The 16420-nt window shown below is 47.6% G+C and overlaps 1 protein-coding gene and 1 pseudogene across 5 annotated transcripts in view; both read left to right on the top strand.

The window, feature by feature from the left end:
• Positions 1-3757: 3757 nt before the first annotated feature.
• Positions 3758-7423, top strand: LOC137211921 (actin, cytoplasmic 2-like; annotated as a pseudogene).
• Positions 7424-11639: 4216 nt separating this feature from the next.
• Positions 11640-16420, top strand: part of SHMT1 (serine hydroxymethyltransferase 1) — a 60467-nt gene continuing 55686 nt past the window's right edge. For 2 of the 5 annotated variants that reach the window (XM_067716632.1, XM_067716630.1), the window contains exon 1: positions 11642-11711. The gene's annotated coding sequence lies outside the window, so the exon portion shown is untranslated. Of the gene's footprint in view, positions 11761-16420 lie in introns of all 5 variants that reach the window. The other 3 variants (XM_067716628.1, XM_067716627.1, XM_067716631.1) reach the window with 3 other exon arrangements.

The following is a 16420-nucleotide window of genomic DNA, read 5'->3' as shown; positions in this document are numbered from 1 at the left end:
CCCTCCCTCCAGGTCCAGGGAGAGGCATCCTGAGCTGCGTATTAGAGCCTCCTGACCCCCTCCCTCACCTGCCCTGCCACTGCACCAGCTGGAGGCCCCCTTTGCCACCATCCTGCTGGCAACTTCTCCTCCCCCTTCTCTAGAAGCCCCTCCAAAGGAAACGGAGGGAGGGGGGCCCACCTGGTGGTGCTACACCTGCCTTGGCCCACCTGCCTCCCTCCCAGGAGTGAAGCTGGCCACCTCCTTCACTTCTTCCTGGCCTCTTGCCACTCATTCATGTTCTGTATTTGGTGGAGGTGGAAGCAAACAGAAAGAAGTTTTTCCCCATTTGCATCCCATCATAAGTGTTTATATTAGTCAGGACTCTTGCAATGAAACACGATTCACACCAGCTACAAATAAAGGAGCAGGGACTGATCGGTTTATGTAACTCAAGGGCCCAGGGTGAAGGTTCAGGTATAGCTGGATCCTGGGCTCCACGACCCCAGAGTTTTGTCTTTCTCTATCTTGAAGCTCTGTCTGCTCTCTTCACTTCCATGGCTTTATTCTGAGACAAGCTCCACCCATGTGATGGCAACAGGGCTGCCCTCACTTACAGGCTCATCTAGAACTGGCCTCAGTGGGGGAGAAGTCCGGCCTGGTCCAGGGTCCTTATCAATCTATGATGAGGGACTCCAATGTCACACATACACACAGACATCACACACGCTCAAAGGTCCCCCACATGGATGGCACACCCAATCATAAGTCACACACTCACACAGATGTGACTCAGTATTCACATGGATGTCTCACACACCCTGGAATCTTTCCCATTTAGATAGTGTATTACAGTTGTATAAATGCCCACCCAGGGAGGGCTAACTCATTTACATTTCATTTATGTGCCACTTTTTCACATACCTCTTACATAAAGCAGGCTGCAATAAGTCTGATGTGTGTCAGAATGAAATAAAATAGTGCAGAGTCTTTGTAAGGATTAAATACATTCAATTAAAAAACAAACAAAACCCTGCCTGTCATCAAAAGGCACAGACTGAGAGGAAGTATTCACAATACGTATATGTGACAAAGGACTTACATCTGGACTATATAAGCACCCTTTAAAATCAATACTAAGGTTCACTTCACACCTGCTAGGTTGGCCTTAATGAAAGTACTTTAAAAAAACCAGAAAGGACTTCCCTGGTGGTGCAGTGGTTAAGAATCCATCTGCCAATGCAGGGGACACGGGTTTGATCCCTGGTCCGGAAAGATCCCACATGCCGCGGAGCAACTAAGCCCGTGTGCCACAACTACTGAGCTTGCGCTCTAGAGCCCGCGAGCCACAACTACTGAGCCCATGAGCCACAACAAATGAAGCCGCGAGTCTAGAGCCCGTGCTCTTCAACAAGAGATGCCACCACAATGAGAAGCCCGTGCACCACAATGAAGAGTAGCCTCTGCTTGCCGCAACTACAGAAAAGCCCGTGCACAACAATGAAGACTCAACACAGCCAAAGATAAATAAATAAATAAATTTATTAAAAAAAGATAACAAGTATTGGTGAGGTTGTGGAGAAATTGGAACCCTCCTACATTGCTGGTGGCGATGTAAAATGATGCAGCCATTCAGAAACAGCTTGGCAGTTCCTCAAAAAGTCAAATATAGAGCTGCCATGTGACTCATCGGTTGTGCTCCTGGGCATCTATCCAAAAGGACTGAAAACAGATGCTCAAACAAATACTTGTATACACACGTGAAAAGCCGTATTATTCATAATAACCAAAGGGGGAGAAAACCCAAATGTCCATCAACAGATGAAAGGATAAACACGTGTGGTGTCTACACACGAGGGAATATTATTTTTTAATACATTTAATTCTTTATATTTTCTTTTATTTTTGGCTGTGTTGGGTCTTCGTTGCTATGCGCGTGCTTTCTCTAGTTGCGGTGAGTGGGGGCTACTCTTCGTTGCGGTGCGCGGGCTTCTCATTGTCGTGGCTTCTCTTGTTGCAGAGCACGGGCTCTAGGCGCGTGTGCTTCAGTAGTTCTGGCATGTGGGCTCAGTAGTTGTGGCTCACGGGCTCTAGAGTGCAGGCTCAGGAGTTGTGGTACACGGGCTTAGTTGCTCCACGGCATGTGGGATCTTCCTGGACCAGGGCTTGAACCCATGTCCCCTGCATTGGCAGGCGGACTCTTAACCACTGTGCCACCAGGGAAGCCCCCGCACAAGGGAATATTATTCATCCAATAAAAGGAAGAGGCTACGACACAAGGCACAGCATGGATGAACCTCAGAAACCTGAAGCTCAGTGAGAGAAGCCAGACACAAAAGGCCACATACTGTATGACATTGACATGAAACGTCCAGGATAGGTAAATCCACAGAGACAGAGGCAGATTGGTGGTTTCCAGGAGCTGGGAGGAGGGCAAAAGGGGAGTGATTGCTTAATGGCCATGGATGTTCATTTTGGGGAGATGAAAATATCTTGAAACTAGACAGAGGTGCTGGTTGCACAATACTGTGAAAGTACTAAATGCCACTGAATTGTACACTTTAAAATGGGCCATGATGGAATACACGTTATTCAAATTTCACCTCAAGAAAATCAACAGTAAGAAAGCAAGGGGCTTCCCTGGTGGCGCAGTGGTTGAGGTCCGCCTGCCGATGCAGGGGACACACGTTCGTGCCCCTGTCTGGGAAGATCCCACGTGCCGCGGAGCGGCTGGGCCCGTGAGCCATGGCCGCTGAGCCTGCGCGTCTGGAGCCTGTGCTCCGCAACGGGAGAGGCCACAACAGTGAGAGGCCCGCGTACCGCAAAGAAAAAAAAAAAAAAGAAGAAAGCAAATAATCCAGTTTTCAAAATAGGCAGATGACTTGGACAGATGCTTAAATAAAGAAGATATATGAGTGGTAAAAAAACCCACAAAAAACACAAAAAACAACACATGAAAAAATGTTCAACATCATTAGTCTTCAGAGAAATGTGAATTAAAGCCACAATGCTATATCACTAAACGCTCACGAAGATGGCTAAAATTCAGTTTAACAATAGCAAATCCTGGTGCGGGTACAGAGGACCTAGGACTCTCACTTTGCCAACCACTCTGGAAAACAGTTTGGTGGATTCTTACAAAGTTTAACATAGAACTCCATAAGACCCAGCCATCCCATTTCCAGGTATTCACCCAAGAGAAATGAAAATGAATGTCCATCCAAAAGCCTCGCACATGAATACTCATAGCAGCTTTGTACAGTCTCCCCAAACTGGAAGCAACCCACACATCCCTCAGCTGGGGAATGGATAAACTGGAATCCTGCTCCTGGATGAGTCTCAAAAACTTTGTGTGAGTGAAAGAAGGCAAGACAAGAAACTGCAGACTGTGTGATTCCTTTCGTAGGGAATTCCCAGGAAACTAATCTAAGGGGACCCGAGGCAGGTGAGGGAGGCCTGCAAAGGGACAAGAAGGAACTTTTTACAAAGACGGAAAAGTTCTATTGTGTCCCGTAGCGCGACAGTGGTCCGTGCAACGATTACATTGTGCTTTATGTAGATTACACCTCCGTAAAGTTTGTCGGTAGCAACCGGCCTGGCCCTGAGGGCAGATCCTGCATCCTGCGTGCCAGTCCCTGTGCGCTTGTGCGCACTCATTTCCTGCCTCTTTCCCTCCAAGCACCACTCCCCACGCCCGTCCCTCACCCCCCCCCCCCCGCCCCCGACCGTGTTCAGGCCTCCGTGTTTTCACCTCTGCTGTTTTGTTCATGCTCTCCCCCTCCCAGCTCTGCTTGCTGAATCCTGACCCCACTGACACCCAGCTCTGCGAAGCTTCCTCATCCCACCCGCTTCCCTGACATGTGACTCTCGCTTCTCTTTGGGCACTTAGAGGCATAACCCGCCAGCCAGGCCACCCATGGCGAGGCGATGGATGGGGGCAGGTGAGGGAAGACTTAGCTGAGAAGAGGCTGGACTGTAACGGACCCAGAGTCAGGGGCACGGAGGGACAGTGCAGTAACCGTCTCCTCAGCCCGCTGTCCAGCAGGCGGGTGGGGGAACAAGTATGAACCCAGGAGGAGGGCGAGGAGGCAGGCATGGACCAGACTTTAGAACTCAGAAGAGCCAGAACAGGGGCTCCTGCTGATTCAGCCTTTGATCCTGAGAAGGCGACCAGGGTGGTGCATCAGTTAGAACACAGCCGCACGTAACAGAAAACTAAGTAACAGTGGCTTATGTAAGACAGAAGTTTATTTCTCTCTCATATATGGCAGCTTCACAGGGTCCCAGGGACTCAGGCTGTTATTAGCTCACCGCTCCACCATCCCTAAATATTAAGCTTCACCCACGTGATTCAAAATGGCTGCTAGAGCTCCAGCCATTACAACTGCATTCCAGATCAGCAGCTGGAGGAGAAGTCCAAAGAAGGGCCTCTTCCTTTTAAGGACACTTCCTGGAAGTTCCAACACATATTTTGTCCACATTTAGCCCCATGGCCTCACCTAGCAGCAGAGGAAATACTGGGAAATGAAGTCTTTTGCTGAATTCGTTGTGGCTCTCAGAGAGTATTGGCAGTGGTTCTTTTTTTTTTTTAATATTTATTTATTTTTATTTGGCTGCATTGGGTCTTAGTTACGGCATGCGGGATCTTCGATCTTCGTTGTGGCATGAAAACTCTTAGTTGTGGCATGTGGGATCTAGTTCCCTGACCAGGGATTGAACCCGGGCCCCCTGCACTGGGAGCCTGGAGTCTTAGCCACTGGACCACCAGGGAAGTCCCCTGGCAGTGGTTCTTAAACTTGAGCGGATGTCCTAATCAACTGGAGGGATTGTTAAAACTCAGAGTGCTGGGCCCAACCCCAGAGTTTCTGACTCAGTAAGGCTGTGGTGGAATCTGAGGAACTGTGTTTCTAAGAAGTTCCCATGGATGACGATGCTGCTGTGCAGCGGTCACACTTTGGGAACCACTATCTAGGACCGCTAGGATGAAGGATGAAGGACGACGGGATGTTGGGGAGGTACTAGCCATCTCCATCACAGGCAGGGCGGGGACCCGACTGCATCCCACAAAGGGCCACTAGCAGCATCACCACCTCCTTGCGGTCGCTGGCGTGTCCTCCCGCCTCTCGCCCTTCTGCCCACTCTCCACGCACCGCAGTGGAAGAAGGATCGTCCACTGGTCATCCGTAACGACTCTGGCACGTGCAAAGCTGGCTTTGCTGGGGATGACGCGCCCCCAGCCGTGTTCCAGTCCATGGTCAGTCATCCCCGACACCGGGGCGTCATGGTGCGCGTGGAGCAGAAGGATAGCTACGGTGGGGGAAGAGGCCCAGGGCAGGCGGGGCATCTTGACCCTCAAGTACCCCGTGGAGCACACCATCATCAGCAACTGAGAGGACACAAGGGACACCTAGTACCACACCTTCTACAGTGAGCTGGGAGTGGCCCCCAAGGACCACCTGGTGATGCTGGCCGAGGGGGCTGCCACCACAACCGCAAGGCCAGCCATGAGATGACCCAGATCCTGTTCGAGACATTCAACACGCCATATAAGTGGCCATCCAGGCCGTGCTGTCCCTGTGCGATGCCTCTAGCTGCACCTCTGGTATTGTTGTGGACTCAGGGGGTGGGTCACCCACATGGTGCCCGTCTCCGTGGGTTTATGCCCTGCCCCAGCCTTCCTGCGTCTGGACCTGGCTGGCTGGGACCTCATGCTGCCTGGCTACAGCTTCACCACCATGGCTGAGAGGGAAATCACGTGTGGCGTCAGGGAGCAGCTCTACGACGTGGCACTGGACTTGGAGCAGGAGATGCCACCACATCCTCCTCCTCCCTGAGAAGAGCTGTGAACCACTTGACGGTCAAGTGCTCCCCATCAACAAGGAGCGGGTTCTGTGTCCACAGGCGCTTTTCCAGCCCTCCATCCTGGGTTTGGGGTCCTGTAGCATCCACGAGACCACCTTCCTCTCCATCATCAAGGGTAACGTCCACATCCAGAAGGACCTGTCCGCCTTCAATGGTGCTGTCTGGTGGGACTACCATGTACCCCAGTATCCTGGACAGGATGCAGAGGGAGATCAGGGTCCTGGCTGCCAGCAGGATGAAGATCAAGATGCTCACTCCCAGGACTTCCCTGGCGGTCCAGTGGCTAAGACTCTACGCTCCCAATGCAGGGGGCCTGGGTTCTATCCCTGGTTCCACATGCCATGTGGCACAGCCAAAAAAAAAAAAAAAACGATGCTCACTCCTCCCGAACACAAGTACTTGGTGGGGATCAGGCTTCACCCTGGCCTCAGCCAGCAGGACTCGGCCTCTCCATCGTCCACCACAAATGCTTCTAAACAGACCGCAAACAGATGCACAGCATTTGCTGCGTGAGTTCATTTAGAAGTATAAATTTGCCCTGGCGAGTGCACACAAGTCGTGCCAGCCTCCTGAAACTGGAATAAACCTTCGAAAATTGTCCTTGAAGTTTATATCTGAGATTGTAGAACTCGCTGCTGATTTTGACCTTGTATTCATTCAATTCTTGCCTTGGTGTATGTTTACTACCCTGTGCATAACTTTGATCTAAACCCCTAGCTACAGGCGGCTCTGTCATTTCGTGGCTGAGGTGAGAAAATATTTATGGAAGAGAAATCGTTGGCTGGATGAGAATCTGTGAGACTATGAATCTCCCGATCTGAGCAGGGTATTAACATGTCAGAACTGCCTATTCCAGGATTTCTCTAGAGGCTGGCAAGAGTCCTGAACCACCTGTCATTTCTGTCTTGCCGGCCTGATAGAGTCTGGGGAGGTCCAAGCCTTAGGACGCGCTTTCCTTTCTTACCTGATGTTTTCCTGCCGGTACACTGTGGGTTGTTACTAGCCTTGAGTTAGAAAATGGTTTGCATTTACACCTGAACATTTATTCATCCTTTTAATTTATGTAAGATTTTTGTACACAATTCTCAGTTCTTTAAGAGGTGACGAGAAATTTTGGTTTTATATTGTCACGTGAGAACATTAGGCCCCAGCAACGCATCATTGTGAAGAAAAGTGCTGCCGTAAACCGAAAAAACAAAAAACAAACAAACGTACAAAAGACGCTCTTTAAAGGCTTTCCCTTTGGAGGCTCACTCCATATCCTCTGTTGAATATATAGAAAGGCACCCACATATCACAGAAAATATAATCCTTTGCTATAAAATTTGAAAGGATTTTTATGGTTTTGCTTCTGAAAATATTTGGCACAAGTGGTTCACTCAACTTATGATTGACTGTAGTTTCTGAGCAGTCATCTTTCATCTTACTTTGTGGGGAATTCTTGCAAAATGAGAAAATCTAAGCCACATGTTTTCTGCTGTCCTGAAAGTTTTATGAACACGAGATTTAATGATGAAGAAATTAACTGTAATGTTATATTTTGTAGGCATTTAATTAAACATTTATTAATCTTGGTTTTACAGGTTTTGAAAAAATTTTTTGGATGTAACAAAATGAATTTTTAGATGTCAAATATAAATGAAGGCCCTTGAAACAGTCATAAGTCCTGAACTTGGTGCCAAAAGAGCTTGCCAGACAAAGTGGGAGCTCTTCCTGGAAGCTGAGAGTGTGGACCCTGCAGAGGCTCCTTCACCTGTAAATCACTGCAGGCTGGTCCCATGGGAGGGAGCAGCTGGGCCCCGTTCATGGCCGAGGCTGGAGCTGGGGCCAAGGCAGAGGCTGCAGGGAAACAGGTTCTGTCTCAGCCTCAGGAAGCTGGTCAGAGCTGCCGACAGAAGGACTGTCCTGTCTGGGAAGCACTGCTGGAATGGAAATAAAGATTTCTCTGTAGGTCAGGAGAGGCTGGGTTCTGTTGCAGTAACAAATTAGTCCCAAACCACTAGGCTTCTACCAACAAAGAGTCCTTTCACATACTATGAGTCCATCGTGGGTCACCTGGGAGCTCTAATCCACACTTGATGCCCCAGCCTGAAGGAGCAGCCCCTGTGTGGGGCACGGTCCCCGGCACAGCAGAGGGAAAAGAGAGAACTGTTGCTAGTTATGCATCAACCAGTAAAGCTTCTGCTGGGAAGTGACACATGTCACTTTTGCTCGCATCTGACAAAGCTTCTCTCCTCCACCAGACTCCGCTCAGGCTCCTCTGAGTTCTTTTTCAACCAGCCTTCGACTTTTAGACTTCAGTGTTCATCTCTGCGTTGTCCAATTTTAGCAAGAGTCTTGCTAAGTCCGTTTAGCCAGAATCCCCCACCCTCTGTTACCTGATCACCCTCCATATCTAATCCAGTTCTTCATCCTCCACCAACCCCAGGTGATGTGCAATCTCCCTGACCTCTCTCCAGCAAAGATCTTGTTTAGCCAGAATCCTCCCTTACCCCTGTTTCCTTTTATCAATTTTCCATCCACGGACTCCACCCTGCTCCTAGGTTATAAATTCCCACTTTGCCTCGTCGTGCTTGGCGGCGAGCCCAATCCCTCTTCCCCACTGCAAATCCCCACTTATCCCCATGACCCCTCTTGAATAAAGCCTGCCTTACCAGTCTTTAACAGGGGGCAGGAGGAATCATTTTTTCTTTAATGCATCCATTGGCCAGAGGAAGGCAGGTGACCCAGAGTGCTGTTAACGGAGCAGGGCCGGAGAGGTCTGCTGCAGAAAGCGGCAGCGCATGCTTGTGAATAATAACGCAATCCTCCACCGCTTTCCTCTGAGAGAGAACCCCACAGGCAACTCTCTGTGAAGCAGACCCCACCCAAGACAGCTGTCTTGTCTGTTAGGTCTCGTGCAACCACGTCGGGAAAGGGCATTTTATGCGTGAATCGCGATGAGTTCCTTTTTAAAAAATATATTTTCACCATGTCATTTATTTGCATAAGTACCTGTAATGGCTTCCACCCGCCAACCTTGGAGTCTAGTCTGCACTCACGTCCCCTCTGCCAGCCATACTCAAAGGCGGTGTCAGTTTCCCTCGGGATACAAAAATTGGGGTAATAGTAGGAGGGGAAAATGGGTGCTTGGAGAGCAACCAGCAATAGCCATTAACGTTTACCACTGTGATGTGCTCTTCCTGCAGTAAAAACAATGCCTCACGCAGATAAATTACCTGTCCCAGTTTCCTTCTAGTGGGACCGTGTGACAGTGTTCTGGACAATGGAATGTGAGGACAAGTAATTTACACCGCTTTAGGGTTTGGTCCATAAAAATCTCCAGTCTCACAACGTCAGAGAAATCCAGAGCCTGCCAGTAGTTAAAGTGGTAAAAGCAGGTTTTACTTAACTATTGCAATAGGGGGTGTCAACTACAATTGGCACTCGCCACTGGCGCTTGCCATCGGTAATCTACAAGGATTAAATCATGTGCTCTGCAGCTGCTGATTTTCAACACCCCCACCCCCCAAAGGAGTTCAGGGTGGAGAGCTGAAATGAGGTCCTCTGTGCTCTGGGAAAAACTGGCAGAACAGGTCTTCAGAGAGTTAAATATTTTCAGGAGCTGATTTTATGAGCCCAGTTCTTGTATCTCCTCGGATCTAGAAAAGCACTAAAATCCTTCATGGTGACGACTGCTCCTCGTGACTAGCAGAAACCTGCTGCAGAATAATATGTACTCGATCGCATGGACTCCCCTCCCCCCTTCGCCCAAATCACATCTATCCTGACCTTCCCCGCTGCCTCTCTGGAGCAGTTTCTCAGAGCTCTCTGAAATGCTGTCTCCCGGGCTGCAGCCCTCATTTTGCCCCAAATAAAACTGAACTCACAACTCTCACGTTGTGCAATTTCTTTAAGTCGACAGGGGAGAAGGGACCTCATGATAAGACCGCGCTCAACTCTGAATACAAGGAGGAAACATGGGAATAGAACAAAGGTGGGGGTCAGTGAATGGAAAATTATTAAGGAAACATCAGGGATAAGGGGGGATTCTGGCTAAACAAGATTTTTGCTGAAGGCAGGCCAGGGTGATCCGTCATCACTTGGGGGCAGTGGAGGATGAGGGATTCGGTCAGATATCCAGGATGATCAGATATCAAGGTGGGAAATTCTGGCCAAACTGACTTAGCAGGATTCTTGCTAAAACTGGGCTCGTGGAGGATATGCCCAAGGACGGGGCCAAGCTGGACTCAGAGGAGCCGGAGTGAAATTTGGTCAAGGAGAGAATCTTTGCCAACAATCTTCCATTGGATCCTTTTTTTTTTTTTTTTTTTGCGGTACGCGGGCCTCTCACTGTTGTGGCCTCTCCCGTTGTGGAGCACAGGCTCCGGACGCGCAGGCTCAGCGGCCATGGCTCACGGGCCCAGCCGCTCTGCGGCATGTGGGATCTTCCCGGATCGGGGCACGAACCCGTGTTCCCTGCATCGGCAGGCGGACTCTCAACCACTGCGCCACCAGGGAAGCCTGGATCCTTACTTTTAAACAGCAGCTATAATGAATACTTTGGGGACAGTTGAGGAAACTTGAAAATAGACTGGATGTGAGGTGGCATTATAGAATTTTAAATTTTCTTGCATGTGATAATGCCTCTTTCGCTGTGTAGGATATCCTTATGTTTAAGAGACGCATGCTTAAGTACTTAGAGGTGAAACGCACGCGAGATCTCAGCAGCGGGTTTGGTTTAGGCCAATCAAAGTCACACTATACAATGCTCACACAGCACCTAGCTGACTTAGAAAGGATGTGAAACAGGAAGCACAGCAGTACTTCATACAGCTCTCCATCTCCCTGATCCCTGCATATGGGGCAGGTTCTAGTCCCAGGGGATTTCAGCAGAGGAGCCACTGGTCCCATGGGGCTGGTCCTGTGAGCCTGTGAAGGTAAGAGGCCACTTGCAATCTCCAGCAGAGCTACAGCCCATATATTTCAAGTTGTGCCAGGATAGCTAAGGACAGCAAGCCGAGGGGTGGCCTTCGGTCAGTTTAAGAGCACACCCAGGTCCTGCAGGAACCTCATCCAAGTGCAGACCACACGTCAATTCTTGATGCTGGAGGAGGGATTCACAGGTAGCTGTGAAAGTTCTCCCTCTAGTCATGATGTCTGCGCCTTCTTTTGAAGTGGTTGAACAAAAAAGTTAACGTAAATGTGACAAAAGGCTGACACTTGTTGAATCTAGGTAATGAGTTAATCAAACTATTCTTCCAGTGCTTCAGTGGTTGAAAATTTTTATTACAGGAAATCAAAGGAAATAAAATTTAAAATGGAGGTGTTCACCTCCTGCTTTCATTTCCTGTGTGGTTTGCTGGTGAGTTGATTCTGCCTGTTTAAAGCTCCCTGATCTCAAGTCATCGTACAGATCTCCCCCCTTTCGCACAGCACCCTGCCCCTATCTCCTGACTACCGGATCGGCTCCATCGCTCCCTCCAATCCAAGTACTTATTCTTCTGGAAGCACGTGCCATTAGACTCTTTCTGTTGCCTTCCTTCAGGCACAGAAAAAAAAGAAACTTTTCCACAAAACCAAATAGTGCCGTGTCAGGAAGGCTTGGACCCAGGGATCAAAGCATGCGGCCAGGCCCCATTGCTCTGGTTCCATCACTTCACTGCCGCTCCTCGGGGCTGCTTCCCTTTGCAGAACATGCTCCGCGCGCCAACTACCAGCTCCCGAGGCTGCTGCTTCCGTGCAGCAGCCTTTGCCCCAGCATGCTCAGGGATAGTCTCAAGGCTTGCTCTGATTGGCCAGGCTTAGTCACATGCCCACCCCTGAACCAATCAGGGAACGTCGGCCCTGACTGGCCCTCCTGAGTCGTATGCTCCACACCTGGCCCTGAGGTGAGTCAGCGACCGCGTCGACCCTGCGAAGGCGAAGCCTCGGAGGCAGGTGACTCTGGGGCTGGGGTTCTGGCGTCTGTGAGAGACGAGACCGGAGATGGGGGTGCCTGGTTGGTGACCTGGTCCAGCCCACTTCAGAGGCCGTTAGCGTCCTTGCTGGTTCTGAGCGCTTTTTCGTCCTGTGAGTCCCGGGCGTGGGTTTTGGACGCGGAAAGGGCTTGGCTGATTGGCTGGACTTTTCTTCTCCTGAAAGTCCTAGTGAACCTGCTTCCATTGGCTCTCAGTCGCCTTGTCAGGAGCCGCGCCGCTGGGGCTGTAGTTCACAGAGCGGCCGTCAGGTGGCAATGGAGAGGCAAGAAGCCAGTCTCCAGCCTGTTCCTTGGGTTTTGCTTTTTAACTTTGTCAACTTAAAAAAAAATGCACGTGAGAGTTGTGAGTTCAGTTTTATTTGGGGCAAAACGAGGACTGCAGCCCGGGAGACAGCATTTCAGAGAGCTCTGAGAAACTGCTCCAGAGAGGCAGCGGGGAAGGTCAGGATAGATGTGATTTGGGCGAAGGGGGGAGGGGAGTCCATGCGATCGAGCACATATTATTCTGCAGCAGGTTTCTGCTAGTCACGAGGAGCAGTCGTCATCATGAAGGATTTTAGTGCTTTTCTAGATCCGAGGAGATACAAGAACTGGGCTCATAAAATCAGCTCCTGAAAATATTTAACTATCTGAAGACCTGTTCTGCCAATTTTCCCAGAGCACAGAGGCCTCATTTCTGCTCTCCACCCTGAACTCCTTTCGGGGCGGGTGTTGAAAGTCAGCAGCTGCAGAGCACATGATTTAATCCTTGTAGAGGTAGATGGCAAGTGTCAATTGTAGTTGACAGGGCCCCCTTGCAGTCATAAATCTGACCATGCTTTGGGAGGCATTTCATGACCAATTCGTCCCGCAGTGCTAGGAAGGCTCCTTCCTAGGTCTGGCGAAGACTTCGCTGAGAGGTCATTCAATGTGCTGTTACTGGACTAGGTCTTATAAGCAATAACTAAAGACTCTAGACCACCTGTCTTACTAATGTATTATGGTCCAGGAAAAATTCCCTCTTGTTGTATCTTCCCATATCTAGAGTTACACTAGTACAATCATTGATCTCACACAGAACTATATATTTTTGTCGGTGGCTCAGTCACACATTTGGTAATGCAAGAAACAACAATCTTGTAAAACAGGTAAAATACAGATAACATAGCTAGCAGTATTATTCAAGTCGTAAGTGAGAATTAAGCCAAGAACTTCCATTAGGTGCAGCCCCGTATATCCTTAGGTCATCTGACTTGGTCTGTTCTGTACCAATCCTTATCTTTCAGGGAAATGATGTATTGGCACTGCCCATAAGACCCCCAGCCCAGCCCAACTTCCTAGTGTTACTAGGCTGGTTATCCTTAGTATAGTTTAATTGTTCCCAAGATAAAAGGGGGCCTTAAAACTTAAATGACCATAGCCTGGTGTTAACCACATAAATCCATCACATAATTATAGGAGGTTTTAGGGGCTTCCCTGGTGGCGCAGTGGTTGAGAGTCCGCCTGCCGATGCAAGGGACGCGGGTTCGTGCCCCGGTCCGGGAGGATCCCACATGCTGCGGAGCGGCTGGGCCCGTGAGCTATGGCCGCTGGGCCTGCGCGTCCGGAGCCTGTGCTCTGCCAGGGGCCACAGCAGTGAGAGGCCCGCATACCGCAAAAAAATAAAAAATAAAAAATTTTAGGAGGTTTTATTCCTGGGCTGAAATTTTGCTGTTGCTCTGATTGAGCTTGAATAACTTTAGAGGAAAATTCATTTTTTTGGCCAGGGTCAGAGCAGGTATTATTAATTGGCTAGGTGAGGTGATCCCATCTAGTAATATCAAGAGTAGCCTGAACAGGACTGAACTTTCTTTCTTGTAAAATAAATGTTCTAAGGGCCATCCAATTAGAGCCTTGGAGTGGAGAAATCCACCAAGGTAATCCAGAAGGACTAGACACAGGTAATTGGCCACAAACCCAACAATTGGATTGATTTTTCAAACTAGCATAGGATCGTGTCCATGATAGAAAAACATCTGATTTATATGCAAGGGTCCTGGAAGACAAGAAAACATTATAAATGATCCTACGAATCAGGTCCAGCATCTTGGGTAAGCTGTCTACTTCTGATGTCGTCTTCTTATCATCCGGCTGTGAGTGTAGTTTCCTCTGTTTGAGCATCATTTTAAGGTGAGTTTGAGGTCAGCAGTCCTCTCTATAGACCAGTCCGGTGCAGGGGCCCTTCGTGAGTAGAAATTAATCCAAGAATCAATTCCCTTCAGTTTCGGTGTGCATGAGCTAGTTAAAAGTACCAGATAAGGGTCCTTCCATCTAGGTTGGAGATAGTCCTTTAAACTATGTCTTTTCCAGTATGCATAATCCCCTGGTTGCATGTCGTGGGACATCTGATCTTCATCCAAAAATAGATTACTGAGATAGGCTTCAGAAACAAACTGAGAGTGTCCTTTTAACAATTCAATTAAACTTTACATTAATATAACATAACAGCAAGGAACTATCTGGGAAGTGAGTCTTATTAAATACAGACCTCCATTAACAAAACTGGAACTTAATATTCACTGAAATATAATCCTTTTCTCTCTAAAATTACCCTCATGTTTACCAAATATAACCAAATTAAGACTAGTTTGTTTGCAAAATAAGTCTGGTCTCAATTAACTTGGCCTGATAATTTATATAAACTATTGTTGATCATACAGGCTTTTTGCTTTGCTGAAACTTTTATAAGGAGTCTCATACTGAACTTTTAAAAGACCTCTCAGAGCTAGGAAAGTCACTCCAAGGGCTTATCACAGATTTCACCTAACAGATCTAGGTGAATTCCTCCCTTTTTAAGGTCCCCCAAATACCTTGAGCCTTCTGTACCTGTTAGTGAGTGGCCTTCCTAATTTATCTGATAAAGCTGCTAGGAACCTAAGAGTTTACAATCTCTGGAGGGAGCAGTTAGAGAAAAAAGATATGTTCCAATCCTGCTTACAAAGATATAATTTACCAAATTACTGTTAAGTGATAATGAGTTTGAGGGAAAGGTTTCCTAATACCTGAAAAACACAGATTTCCAGTAATTTTTCCGATAGAAACCATAAAAACTATAACCATATTCACCAGTTCACTCAGTCTTATGTAACTATTTTTGTTAACAGTTTCTCATTAGGATTCTTTAATTTCTTACCCAGTTCAGTATTATGGTCTGAAAGTCAGAAACTTGTATTTGTCCAAAAGTCCTTTTTATAAATCTTCTTGAAGAGGAAACATTTTTGCAAAGGCATCAGAATAAAACCATAACTGTCTATAATGATGAAAGACTTAAGGAGGCATGTTTAAATCTGATTACAATGCAACTGACAAAGAAACTTGGTTACTGCTGTGACATACAACACTTTCAGATAATAACTAGAATTATGACTGACAACATTTTACCAGGACGTATCAGAATTTTAGGAACTCCATATAATTTCTAGGATATCTATATTAGTAACATTTACCATACAATATAACCTAAGAAGATTTATTACTCATTTGACAATACTTCCCATGTAATTTAACATACCAAATGAACCCAGTTAGTTTAATATCTCTCTTTGGGATGTTTCAGGTGCCCTTCGAAGCATCCCAAAGTTAGCTAAAGGACTTCACTGGAATTTGATTTAGGAGGGGTTTTCTTTAAAGCTTTTATTGAATTTGTTACAATATTGCTTTTGTTTTATGGTTGGTTTGTTTGTTTTTTGAGGCATGTGGGATCTTAGCTATCCCACCAGGGATTGAGCCCACGCCCCCTGCATTGGAAGGTGAAGCCTTAACCACTGGGCCACCAGGGAAGTCCCTGATTCAGGAAGTTTTGTGAAAAAAAATATCAAAAAGGGTTTAGAACACTCAGATAGGACAACAGGTCACTCTGAAACAATAGTTATTCACTTAGGCAAAGTAACAATAAAGATTTCAAAGGCAAATACAGAACAAATCACTTAAAAGGAAAGAAACTTGAAATCTGTTATCAAAGGCAATTCAACATTTTAAGAAATCTTGTCCTCTTAAGAGAGAGAAAAACAAAATTCAAGTTTTGCACCCGCTTGCTTTTAAAATTCGTTTACTCAAATTTTTAAAACTTAATTTATTAATTTATTTTTTATTTTTGGCTGCATTGGGTCTTCATTGCTGCGTGCCGGCCTTCTCTAGTCGCAGAGAGCGGGGGCTACTCTTCATTGCGGTGCACTGGCTTCTCATTGCAGTGGCCTCTCTTGTTGCGGAGTACGGGCTCTAGGCGTGTGGGCTTAAGTAGTTGCAGCGTGTGGGCTTCAGTAGTTGCAGTGCGTGGGCTCAGTAGTTGTGGCACATGGGCTTAGCTGCTCCGCGGCTTGTGGGATCTTCCCGGACCCGGGCTCAAACCCGTGTCCCCTGCATTGGCAGGCGGATTCTTAACCACTGCGCCATCAGGGAAGTCCCTACTCAATTAAATTTATTTTAACCTTAGTCAATCCTGACCATGCACATAACTCTTTTCTTGGGGTCCACTTTCCACAAACGTTTCCTTACTTTCTGTATCCAGCATTTTATTTTCCCATTCAGAAACAGCCACCTGTAAGTCAGACCTACTTCCGTTTCCCTTAATAAAATGTAATTCCATTCTTCATCCCTTCTTTA

This window comes from Pseudorca crassidens, chromosome 19 (genome assembly GCF_039906515.1).
Source record: "Pseudorca crassidens isolate mPseCra1 chromosome 19, mPseCra1.hap1, whole genome shotgun sequence".
In the NCBI taxonomy this organism is placed as follows: domain Eukaryota; kingdom Metazoa; phylum Chordata; class Mammalia; order Artiodactyla; family Delphinidae; genus Pseudorca; species Pseudorca crassidens.
The sequence above is the reverse complement of the archived record's forward strand: the minus strand, read 5'-3'. Positions and strand labels throughout refer to the sequence as shown.